Source organism: Phoca vitulina, unplaced genomic scaffold, assembly GCF_004348235.1.
Source record: "Phoca vitulina isolate PV1807 unplaced genomic scaffold, GSC_HSeal_1.0 scaffold5, whole genome shotgun sequence".
NCBI classification, from domain to species: Eukaryota; Metazoa; Chordata; class Mammalia; order Carnivora; family Phocidae; genus Phoca; species Phoca vitulina.
In genome coordinates this window covers 50352663-50366192 of record NW_022589708.1, presented here as the reverse complement: position 1 = coordinate 50366192, position 13530 = coordinate 50352663, and positions in this window count along the sequence as shown.

Here is a 13530-nt window from a genome sequence, read left to right as displayed (position 1 = left end):
TATTATTTAGTTTCTAAATTTTAAGGATTGGCCATGTATTGATTTGACATTGATTTCTAATTTATTGCTGTTTTTGTAAAGAACATATGTGATTTACACACGTTTCAAATTACTCTGACTTCTTTTATGGCCCACAGAGTGGTCCAGCTTAGTAAATATCCCATGTGTATTACAGGAATGTATATTCTCCTGTTGTTAGGTAGAGTTATTAGGTCAAGTTGATTGATAGTGTTTTGCAAGCATTCTTTATACTTAATGATTTTCTATCTACTTATTCTCTCAATTATTGAGAATGGTGTGGAAATCTCTGACCATAACTGAGGAATCTAGACTGTTTCCATCCTATGGCTCTATTATTTCAACATAACATACTTACTATTCAAAGCCTGGGAAAGAGAGAGTTTGGAGAACTCCAGCCACTCTTAAAACTCTTGGACCAGAAATGGCCTATCTGGTTACTTACCATTGGCAAGAAATAATTACATGGCCCCAAACAAGGAGATCTGGGGGAGGGAGGGGCACATGTTGTATTTGGTAAGGAATAACCATATTTTCTATAATGAAGTTTACCCAGAATGAGAGTTGAAAATATTCCCAGGCTTATTATGCCTTAGTGTATAGAAATGACTCTTTAATAGACTCTTCCATATCATAAAGTTTGTCCCATGCCACACAATGCGTATCTTGGACATAACAAGGGACTTGTTTATCATTTTTTAAATATAACTGAAAGTCTAATTTCATGAAAACTTTGGGATGGAACAGGGTCATCCCTGTCTAAAGAAATAATATAGTAATGAACAATTTTCTGTCATTATGTGCCAGTTTGCTAGTTGTGATATGTAAATAATTTCATGTAATCTTTACAGAAACTCTATTTTTTATCCTAATTTCTAAGATTATGATACTGAAGTGTAGAGATGTGAGTAATTAGTACATGGAGAAATAGGTAAAAAATTGGCAGAACTGTTTCTTACATGCTCATATTAAGTCCATATGATGCCAGAGTCTGTTCTGTAGGTTTTCTATGTTGTAACTAAGATGGATCTGTTCTTTTCTCCAGATTCTGGCAAGTGGATTCAGGAGAAAAAATGTGAAAACAAGTTCAAATGATGAGAGACAGTTATGTTTCACTTGAAATGATAAATGAACATAGTAAGAGATGACTTAGGTATCCCCATGAAATAATTATAAAGTTATGTGATCCATTATAAGCATATTAAGATAGCTATCTTCAAGTCTTTGGAAAACTCTCATGAAGAAAGAAATTATAGTGGTTATATATAGCCCAGTATGAGGCCATATTTAATCAGTTTGTATAGCACCATGATTGAAACACACACACACACACACACACACACGTAAATGCACATCTATGTATTTATATACATACACATATATAAATTAGAATATATCAAGTATCTGTTATATATATATACACGCATGTGAGTATATAGGCATATATACATATATACATGCGTGTGTGTGTGTGTATGTGTATGTGTTTTCCATGCTCAGAAGATTCTTGGGTTTTTTAATCCCCAAACTGCTATTTGGGGAAAAGAATATCTCCCTGAGGAATCAGTATCTTGAAGATTCCGAGCTGACTCTTCCAACCTCCAGTGGAGGGTGTCTTGCCAGGGGGAACTGGACCTCTGTTTTCCCAGTCACAGTTGCAGAATGCCTCATCTGTGAAGTATGGTTATTATGTTTCTGTTATGAAGGTGAAAGACCTATAAACTCAAGAAACCTCAGGCATAAGGGGTTACTAAAATCTTTCATGTAAGCGACAGAAACATAATTATCGCTCTTCAAAGGTGTGATTGGATTTATTTTTATTTCATTGTGAAAGTAGTGTGTAAAAAGAGTGAAATAATATGAGACACAAATTAACCACTAACATGGATGGAAAAATCAGCAGGGATGAATTAAATGCTATTATAAATTGAACTCGAATCTCTTTTCAGTGTTTGGGTAAGTTTTGTTTAATATTTGTTTCATTTTTAAACAATCAACTCTCAGGCTTCTGCTGCTTGAAAAGTTTAAATACAGTAAGATAGCTTTTATGGCATGGTAGACACGTCAGAACAAGGAAGTATTAAAAATGACAGGAGAAGTGATCTGCCTTCTTGTACATTTTAGTTTCGATTTCTAAACTTTCTATCACCTATATCTTTTCAAAGTATTTAATTTCCTTTTTTTCCTTCTGAGTTCACATGTTGCTCTCTTATTTTCTTCATAGCTTGTTCAGATGTTCCCCCCTGTTTCTGGTCCTGTGCAATTAACACTTGCGCAAGGCCACGTATGGTACTCTGCAATTTTTATATCCATGAATAGAAGAAAATCTCTGTCTGCTCTTTCAAGCCCTGAGAGTTTACACTTCATTTTAGGGCTTGACAGTCACCTTTTAGCAATTCTGTTTTCTAAAGTTAATGCCAAACAAAGATCAAGTCTAGAGTAGAATTAGTGATATATGCTATACAGATTCCAAGGCAAATAAAAGCAATTTAAGGAATATTTTCTTTAGGGGAGTATCAAAAATATTTCATTAATGGGATATTCACGATCTTTTTAAAAAGTCCTGTACTGTGATAATTATGTGCGATGATACAAAATTTATATTGCATTTATCTGTGATAGTATCTGTCTCCAATTTCTATCTCTATTTCTGTTTCTATTCTTGAAAAATGTGTTAGTACATAATGCCCTTGGATGTGAATTCAAACCAGTTCAATGACTACAATCATATTAACGAATCCAGGGTAAGAATTTGACTACCTCTGCAAACTATGTAGTACTGACATTTTCAAAGGCCTGAAATTCATGTCCAAACTAATGGAGCTGTAAAGAAAGATGCACACGTTTGTAGCCACAGGGTATGCTCTGTATTGTTGAATTAATGCTTAGGGTCATGGTCATAATTTTCAGTAATACCTGGCTGCTTTTCTGTCATTAGTAAAGAGGGTGAAAGATAATCGCTAAAGTGGATGTATTTTTGTGCTGTCTCTGTTTTTCCAAAATAAATAAATAAATAAATAAATAAATAAATTTCAGACCCTAAGGATTGAAAACTCCTAAATACTCTAAAGCTTTCAGTGGAAACCAAAGGTAGAAAATAAAGGTGCAGCTTCTAAGACTGAGTTGGTGATTAAGAGAAGTCATGCGTGTTTGTATTTTGATCTGTAGTGTTGCAGATTGTCCAGCCGTTGATGGCATCTTTAGGGAGATGTGTTTAACTGGTAGCTTGCGTTTCATAAAGAAATACCACAATACATCTCCTTTGTCCGTGGACTACCTGTATGAAGTAACTGACCAGTGCATTATGCACTGTAAGCTTCCTTTGTTACCCTCTGTGCCTCTCGCTCGGCCTGCCGCTCCCTCATCAGACGGCGCAGTTGCTGTGATGCTCCTTACCCCTAGCACGTCCAGTACATACACCGGAATTTGTCCAGCTGCCTCTTCGCCCTTCCTGCCCATGCTTGAAGTTTGATCCAGGTTTTCTCCTCTCCCAGACAATGCCTTGCTTATTCTCCTGACCATAGGATCCTCTGTCCATTTTTGGCAACAGCTGCACACACTCTCCATACTTGTGGGAGGAAATGAGAGCAGATGACCCCCAGTTTATACAAGAGCACTATGTGCAAAGTATGAGATGTTTCCCTGACCGACCAGATGTGTGTACAACACGGATGCCCCAAAGAAAGGAAAAATCCTGTGGTGGTTTTGTTTTGTTTTTTTTTTTTGAAATTTGGGAAAACAGAGCAATCTGACATATCTCAGTGCTCCTCTGAAGGGAATATAGGCAATAAGAACTGAAGCTCTGACTGATCCCTGAGAATTGAACAAAATAATGAGAGCTAAGTCACAGAAGGATCTCAACAAGAAGCCAGGCTAAACTGGGAGATACCCCAGGAGTCCTTACAGATTTATGGTGCCCATCTTATCAGATCAGAATTAGGGAGCTTCTGAGAAATTGCCTTGAAATATTCATTTGTAAATGGGAAGAAAACTTGGACAGAGAAATAGAAGATGTTAGCAGGAAGTCTTCTGAGTATGATTAGTAGAGATGAGATTTCCCAGGGGAGAAATGCTCCTTTTAGTTCCTGAGGGATGACCATGCACCGATTCAGTTTTTCAGATTAGGCACCCAGATTTTTGTAATGTGACTGGGGATGTGGTCTTGTTCCGCAGTACATAACTGTGCCAGCACCATGCTGGGACCAGAACCTTCCCTGATCCCAGTGTTCACAATAGCTCTGTAAGTGGGATATTACTCTCACTGTTGGAGGGAGCTTCAGAAGAAGTGAGTATGTTTCTGGTGGGGTTACTCAGTTCCACCATGAAGGTGAGATCAGGCTGATAGCACAGTCCACCAGAACTCATTTTAACACAACGTATGTGACGAGTACTGTGGGCCAAGCTTCTCTGTGGTTTTATTTTGTTTTGACCTGCAAAGTTATGTAGTAGGTAAAATATCTCGACTCTAACTTTGTAATTAAAACCTTGCAAGTTTTATGACTTAAAACATTATTATTTTTTTTTCTTACAAATCAGTAACTTTGAATTCAAAAGTAAAGGATGTTATAAAAGAATATAGCAAGTAGCGTCCTTATTTGCTATTTATGGATGAGCAAGATACCATAGCAGAGCAATGAGGCCACTGTATTCTGATACAATGGGTTCAATATGAATTTTACTTCTGGTTAACTATATCTTAGCTATTTTTACCTCTTTATCTCATCCCTCTAACTGATTTTTTTTTTTTTTTTTTATTTGACAGAGGAAGACACAGCGAGAGAGGGAACACAAGCGGGGGAGTGCGGGAGGGAGAAGCAGGCTTTTCCCGCTGAGCAGGGAGCCCGACGTGGGGCTCGATCCCAGGACCCTGGGATCATGACCTGAGCCGAAGGCAGACGCTTAATGACTGAGCCACCCAGGCGCCCCTCATCCCTCTACCTGAAATGGAGGTACTTGTACAAATCCTGGGCTCTGAAAGCTGGAGATTGGCGAGTGGGTGTGCTCTGTGATTTTCTCCATCTCTGTGAGTGTGTGGGCCTAGTTCCCAGCCTGGAGCTGCTCAGCTTAGGTTCAGTGAGGTTTTCCTCTTGACTTCACATAAAACACCAGATGTGAGCTTCTTGAATTAAAGTGGGTTGGAAGTAGAGAAAGGCAGAAATAATATCTTAGCCAAATCACATCCTTTTCTCAAGTCTTTGAATTTGTTCTGTGTGTTTTATGTTTTTGGCATTGGTATATCTCTTTCCATTCAAATAATTAGAGGGTGCCTCACTGCTGAGGAGTTGGACGGTTGGCTTTCCTTTCCTTCTGCTATTCTTGGAGAAAAGAAAATCCTGACTGTTGGCCCCTTTGATACTCTTTCTGAATTTTTGGCTACTTCAGGAATAGAATAACTAAGCACAGTGAGCCTTTCCTCTTGCTCCCGCCTATGCAGGTGCTCGCTAATCTCTGTGAGGTATGCAAATGCTGTAGGTGATTCCTCTCACCCTGTGAATCACCTGGGGCAATGTTAGGTTTCTGAGACTTGTTTGTTTTGGAACAGAATAATGATGCACACAAGTGCACTAGACGCTGTATTTCTGAAAGGGGTGGCAGCTTGAGCATGGAAAGGATGGCTGTTTTCCTTGCCCCCTTTGCAAGCCCAGTGGAGCCTCCTGTGAAATCTTTGCTCTGCCTGATGGGGGTGCTCAGGTGAGGGGGGGCATGTAGGGAAATATGGCTTTGGCTGTGCTCTCTCAAGAATCTTACATCTCATCTCCTTTATTTACTTGATTAGGAGGCATGCTACCTATCTTTTCAACCCTGATTCTTTAAGAGGCTATCCATTTGATATTACCATTTGCTTAATATTTTCTCACTTTACAACTGAGGTGCCATGGATAGATGGGATGATGAAATGAAGCAGAAATTTCAATGCTTCTATTTCATGAGATCAGAACTTCTAATCTGGGGGAAAAGAAAAAAATTGACCCTTAATAAGTCTTCCTGCCATGGACTGGAGGTTTGTGTCTCCCCAATTTCGTATGTTGAATCCTAATGCCTAATGTGATGGTGGTTGAGATGTGGGGCCTTTGGGAGGTGATCAGGTTGTGGGGGTGTAGCCTTCATGCATTGGATTAGTGGCCTTATAAATGGCCCGTCAGAGATCTAATGCACCTTCCACCATGTGAGGACACCGTGAAAAGAAAGCCCTCTAGCAAGTGGGTCCTCACTAGATGGGGGATCTGCCTGAATCTACCAGTACCTTGATCTTCATCTTCTCAGCCTCCACAAGTGTGAGAAATAAATGTTTATTGTTTAAACCAGCCGGTATATGATGTTTTTGTTAGAATAGCCCAAACGAATTAAGGCACTTCCTTACCTGGGGAGTCTAAAGTTTTTTTTTGTTTTTGTTTTTTTGTTTTGTTTTGTTTTACAGAGAGAGAGAGAGAGCATGAGCAGGGAGAGAGGCAGAGGGAGAGGGAGAAGCAGGCTCCCTGCTGAGCCAGGAGCCCGATGTGGGCTCGGTCCCAGGACCCCGGGACCATGACCCGAGCCGAAGGCAGACGCTCAACCATCTGAGACACTCAGGTGCCCCTGTTTTTGTTTTTTTTAATAGTTGTAACTATTCCAGGCCACTAAGGAATCACAATTTAGCCCACTTGCTGGACGAAGCACAAAGATTTATAACACTAACTAATCATTGTAATTAAAAAATTACTTTGAATTTGGAAAATACTTTTCAAATTATAAAAAAATCTCATAAACATTTTCTCATTTTATACATGGGCATGCGTACAGATATATAAATATGAACATATCTGCATGGCAATGGCTCCCAGGGGAACACAGCATACCTTGAAAGTAGAACCCATTAGGATGCTTGGAAATCTAAGTGGCTGTCAAAAAAGTTGGCTGGGTTGACTAGTGGAATCTATCTCAAATACCAAATCTTTCCCTAGATAAACACCTATAACTCCCATTACTCCTGGTATTTTAATGTAACCAAGGGTAAGAATTTTGGGAAGGAACTTTGCCCAGAGGAAATGAAAAGTGATGATCAAGAAAATAATCCAGCCCATTGAGAGCTGGGGATGAGTTGTTGAGGGCAGCCCTTGGCTCTGATTTCATGGATAAGAAGAATAAAATGCAGTTTGTGCTTATTTTCCTCCTTGGCAAGACAAATAAGACAGAAAGAAAATAGCTTTTGGACTAAAGCAGAATCTTAATAAAAGCCATGATAACAATAAATTGGAAGCAGAATTTAATTATTGTTTTTCTTTGCATGATTTGCTCTTTGCCTTCTTTGTAAACTTCCTAGCACTTAGTTTTGATTCTTCTTTTATCCTTCATCTGCTGATGTTATTTACATCCAGAATTGTGATATGTTTACCATATTATTAAAGTAGAACTGGATTTTAATTAAATATCAATTCAGGATCACAGCTTCAAGCTATTTGCCAGCACTGATGGTGATCAATAGAAGATGTTGAACAAAGAAGATAAACAGATTTTCTGAGTAGTCAAATATTTTTCATTTCCCTCTCTTCTTCCTTCTCCCGTTTCCCTGCTGTCCTGTTCCCCTCTCGACTAGTTCCCTCATTCCCCTTCTCCATCCCTCCACCTGCTTAATTTCTCATACGCTGCATATATTTAATTTCCTGTGTGCTTTTCACTCATTCTATAGCATGCATTCAAACATGGGGAACCGGAAATGTTGACTGCCAGATCATCACGTTTGCTAATTCACAAATCTACTCTCAGTTGCCAGTTCCTTTGGATTAGGCATCTTTGAAACAGTTTCTATTATATGCTTGTTTCGGAATTATAAAATGTTATTTGCTTGATTGTGTATTTATTTTACAACAATTAATTCACCCTGAGCTTTTATTTGGAAAAACCATTGCCTGCAAGAAGTAAACAGTTCTACGTATTCTAGAATATTATACCTAATTATCCCTTTATTTTTGTAATTGTACACCATTCCCTTCCAAGTTTAGCATTTTGGTTGATTTAACTCCTGCAGAAATTAAAGCTCTTTGTGAAAAATGTTGCTTAGAAAAATTTAGGGTTGTGGATTCGAAAGAGCTATGCTGAATTGGACATATGCTTCATGGAATTAGATCTTTGCCTGTATATTATAACAAGGTCATGATGGATTTGTTGATATGCACTCATTTACTTCTTTTACTTATGCATTCATGTGCTTTTTGCAAAATTATCTGAATATAAAAAGAATTTAAAAGCAATTCAGTATCACGTATTGGCAGTAGTCCGCCATTCCATCAAGTCATGAATCTGATCACATTCACTTATAGCCTGAATGTATAAATTGCACAAAATTTAGTGAAATAGTAATTTACATTGTATATTCAGTGATATGAGAAATTTCTATATTGTCTTTCCCTTCCACATATAAACACATATGTATATGTATATGTATCACATGTGTATGATCATTATACAGCTAAAACGGTTCTGGATTTTTAATTTTCTTCTCCTTCTTAAGAGCATGTGTCCTTTAAAGTCTCTCATATTTGTCCACTTTTACCTTTTTCTGACTGAACTTTCTTCTTCCTTCTCTTCTTTGTCCTTTGCTTGCTTAGGAAGATTATTCCTATATACCTTCGCCTTTATACCAGTAATTTCCCAAGCGAATTGCCGACGAAATCTGTGTATTCCTGCTTAGGCTTGTTCTTTTGACTTCTGGGCATATGAACTATCTCTTTAAGGAACTCACCATTTTACACATCCCTTGCTCTTCAGCTGGACACTTGGCCTATGTTAATAATTTTTCCTTCAACAAACAATGAGCACTTGATCATTGCCTTCATGATTTCTCCTCCTCACTAGCCTGTGTCTGTCATTTTGCTCCACTACCACCCTGGAATACGGTGACTGATTCTCTCCCATCTTCCATCTCCTTCCTTTTCTCCTGGGAAGAATATTGGGAAGCATGTTATTATAATATTTTTATGGGTGTTGAAGAGAGGCTGCCCCATGATGCAGGGGTAGTGCTGTGTGGTCGGTAGCTGATGTGCATGGATAGAGAGAAGTCATGAACTTTCTTGATAAATAAACCTGTGACTTGCTTCAGTATACTCAGTGTATTGGCCAGTAGAGCTCAGGTATGTTTTAATGGTCTTTGGAATGAGTGAAAGTAGGAATGAAATACGTATGGGTAATCTGAGAGATTCAGTTGAGATTTAACACCAGTGCTTTACTAATAGCCCAGTGACTATGCTCAGCAAAGAAAAATGGTGGAATTAAAAAGTAGAAATTGAGGAGTCATATGAACAAAAGAAAAAAATCTTACTGAGGAAAGCAAAACCTGAAGAGTAGAAGACAAGAAAGAAAGGGCATACTGAGTGAGGCTGTTCAAAAATTAATTTAAAAAATAAATCATAGAAGATCACATTGGAAGTCTTGGAGACAATTTGTCTTGCTACTGTAACCTTTGGAATCATAACTAAATTATATAAAATATTTAAAAATCAATAAATAGGGCAAACCAGACAGAGGAGGGGTTGAATGGCAGAGGGGACTATGGAAGGCAAGTGGAATAGAGCCTTCAAACAATATTAATGAGACAGATGACCAAACAAAATAAATGATCCAATTGCTCCCTAGAAGAGCTTTGGGGTAGAAGTTAATTTAACAAAACCTGTTGCTGCTTTTCACCTGTTCAAGGAGCGGACCTTCTGCAATTCTAAACTTTCTCTGTCTAGCCATCTTGACAGTTTTTCTCCCCTCCACAGTTCTGGTGATGGAAAATTTCATAACCCTTGCAGATGCAGGATTCTATCGAACATTGATTAAACTTTAATCAAATCAAACAAATCAAATCAAATCAAATTTTCTCTTTCTAAAAATTTTTTTAGAATGGAAGAAGAGTTACCAATGAGAATGGTAAAATGCTGCTGAAATCCTTAGGGGAAATGTTCCTAGGTCACTCATTCACAGCAAGGGTTTGGTAACTTCGGTGTTCATTTGTTGCAGAAGTTTGCTGGTTCGGTTGATGGTCCACAATGGCCATTTAGGGTAGAATATTTCATGAACAAAACACAATTTGTTTATTTATTTATTTTTAAAGATTTTATTTATTTATTTGACAGAAAGAGACACAGTGAGAGAGGGAACACAAGCAGGGGGAGCGGGATGGGGAGAAGCAGGCTTCCCATGGAGCAGGGAGCCCAATGCGGGGCTCAATCCCAGGACCCTGGGATCATGACCTGAGCCGAAGGCAGATGCTTAACAACTGAGCCACCCAGGCGCCCCCAAAATTTGTTTAAACGCTATAGGTATATTGGCATATTTTTTTTTTTTTTTGTCAAAATTAGAAATGTCTATGGGTGAGAAGTAATCACCTTATGAAATGAGTCACCAAGTAGCAGGTTTATACTGCCATTTAGAGAAGAGCAGAAGTAGCTTTATATGTGTATCCCTCCACACGCCCTCACCTCACAAACATTACACACACACACGCATACCTACCCACACATCCACGTTTCTGGGTATATAAATAGTCAGGTAGCTTTCCTCTAAACACAGAAAAGATAACCTTTCCAGGTAAGTGATGACTTTTATTGGTTGACATTTAAGAGGGTTATGTTAGGGAAGGAAGTGTTTTGTCAAGTAGCTGATTGAGCCGTTTAGTGTGGCTGCTTAGAAAATTAATTTTGCTCTTTTTTTTTTTTAACAAAACTGTTTCCCACACGAGACACTTTCCCTCCCACCTCTCCTCTACAGCCTGTAGATTTAAGTGAAATTAATACTGGACAGACCATCAGTCATTATCTGTGGGCACTAGAAAACAGGTAAATCATGATATTATGAAGCTCAAAAAGTTATACATTAACTCCAGGTAAGCAGATGGTCAAACCCGTCTCAGATGATTATTAATTAAAATCCTTATGGAGTGTAGATCTTTATTCAACCTGTCTAACTTATTTTCGGGCTGTATATAGAGGGAGGGTTGGGGTGGGAAAGGGAGAGAGAGGGGGAATATAAACAGTTAATTTGTAGTCATATAAGAAAAATAAAAATATTTTCAACTTTTCACACTTGAAATACTGTATCCTCAAGCAGAGTAATTGTCTTACTTTATTCAAAGCAAAATGAAGTAAAAGGTTGGTACCTTAATATTCTAGATCCATATTGTGGATAAATTGGCATGTCAAATCTTTCCAAAATCAGAGTTATCCTCTTTACCAGTGAAATAACCCAAGGTAAAATATATGGTTTGATATTTCAGAGAAAATCTTATTATAAGCAACTTGGGATCACTGAGATTGAGAATATTTGGCTTTAAGTAAACATATTTCTGCCTCACGTAGGAGATGAAATCACATGTGTGAGTTGGCTTGCCTTACTTGGGGGTTATTCCCATTTCAAAACACTATCCTTACAAGTCTGACTTGCTACTTGGAATGCCTATCCTCAGAGTCACTTTTTTCTTTTTTTAATTAAAACTCCAGAAGGCCCCTCTTTAAATACAAATATGAGCCCGGGGAGAACTGACTCATGAGTCCCCTGTATTGTCATAAAGAACACTAGCCAGCAGGATGAAAATGTCACACAAGTGCCAGAGAAAGGAATTTTGTCAGGCAGTGTGGTGGGTAACCAGACTACTTCATTCATCCCTTAACACAACCCCATGGGTTCCTTTTATTCCCATTTTATAGATTACGAAAATGTGAGATTAAGTAATTTGCCTAGAATTATGCTGTCAGTAAATCTGTTCTTTTTCTTTCATATCTCTCTGCAATGAGTGCTATTTTTTTTTGTTTTTAATAAGGATATGGCTAAAAGGAAAGCTTTGTTTGTTTTGAAATCTTATTAGCATACCAACCCCCTATGGAGAAAATTCACGCCCTTGAGATGGAACATTGGGTTCAAGCAGCCTATGTAGTTAGTATTTGGAGCTGCACTCTTTTTTTTTTTTTAAGATTTTATTTATTTGAGAGAGAGAGAGAGCTTGTCATAGCTGCTAAAGATGCTGTTCTTCATGAGGGCTCTTGTTTTAGAATGTGAGGGGGTGGAGGCAAGGAGTGAAAGGTGACTGGGAGGTTAAGAGTCACAGGAGTTTACCTGAGAAGTGCAAAGTGTTCGTGGGAGGTTAATGGAGAACCCAAGTTCACCAGTGACGTTATGTCGTAAGAAGGATGAAGACAGACAAGCGGGACTCAAACTCATCAAGGCAGTGCGCTTCTGCTTTTGCTCTTGGAGAAGGAGCAGTTCCAGAAACAAAGTGGGGTTTACAGAGAATGTCGATGCAATAATAATTTTCATGTCCAAGGCGGTGGCAATTTTTTTGATAATTTGTGTTAAAAAGGAATTTGAGTTTCTCAAAAGGGAAGGCTGAGAGGATGACTTAATTACTATCTTCAAGTATATAAGGGATTGTTACAGTATTTAGAAGATGACAACCAGCTGTTCTCTGTCTCCAAAGAGGAAAACAAGAGAAAATGAATTTGCAAAGTGGCAAGGACTTAGACTGGAGACAAGAAAGAACTTGATTATTACGTATTTTCTTCACCACGTTGCTATTAAATGCTGAAGGAAGGAACTTGTGTGTCTGGGGGAGATCTGTTGGCTTTTTAGAGTGAGTGTCATCTGGTCAGTCCACTCCTCCCTCTGGGCCAAAGGTCTACAGTATTGAGGACACAGTTACTAGGAACACATTTGAGATGGCTTTGGCCCTACGTGACTTTATGATTTCTTCCTCTTTAATACCTAGAATATTGTTTAAGGGAAAAATGAAGGGGGGTAATTGGAGGGGGAGACGAACCATGAGAGACTATGGACTCTGAGAAACAAACTGAGGGTTTCAGAGGGGAGGGGGACGGGGGATGGGTTAGCCTGGTGATGGGTATTAAAGAGGGCACGTTCTGCATGGAGCACTGGGTGTTATATGCAAACAATGAATCATGGAACACTACATCAAAAACTAATGATTTAATGTATGGTGATTAACATAACATAATAAAATAAAATAAAACAAAAAAAAACCTAACTCCCAGTAAAAATTAGTTTTTTTCAAATCTGATCATGACATTGATAATAGAATTTAATACTTATCTTTTTCTTCACTAAGATTTAGTTTCTCATTAAGACTCAATTGCAGAAAAATGCTGTAGGAGTCTTAAATTATCAGTGAACTTCCAAGTATGTCTATCCTGCTGCCTGGCCATCAATGATATGGGGTTATTATGTTGATAAAGAACATGCTTATGATATTAGGCCTCTTTTTTTGTTTTACTAGGGTTCCTGATGATTTTTAGGATAAGATTTTCTTTGTAAGTTGAAACTAACAGCTGTAATTCTTCTACCTAGAGAGGAAAAGACTCAGGAAGGTGTTTGATGATTCTGTCAGGGTGTTATGTATTTTTAAGCCCTAATTGATAAACTATAATGTGATGCAAAATCACTTTGGGTGACTCCGTATAGACAAAGAGTAACTTTGGCACTCCAGGTAAAGTAACCAATCTGGATCTTTTTAAAGAAGGTAAGAATTTGAGACCGTGTCGAAAT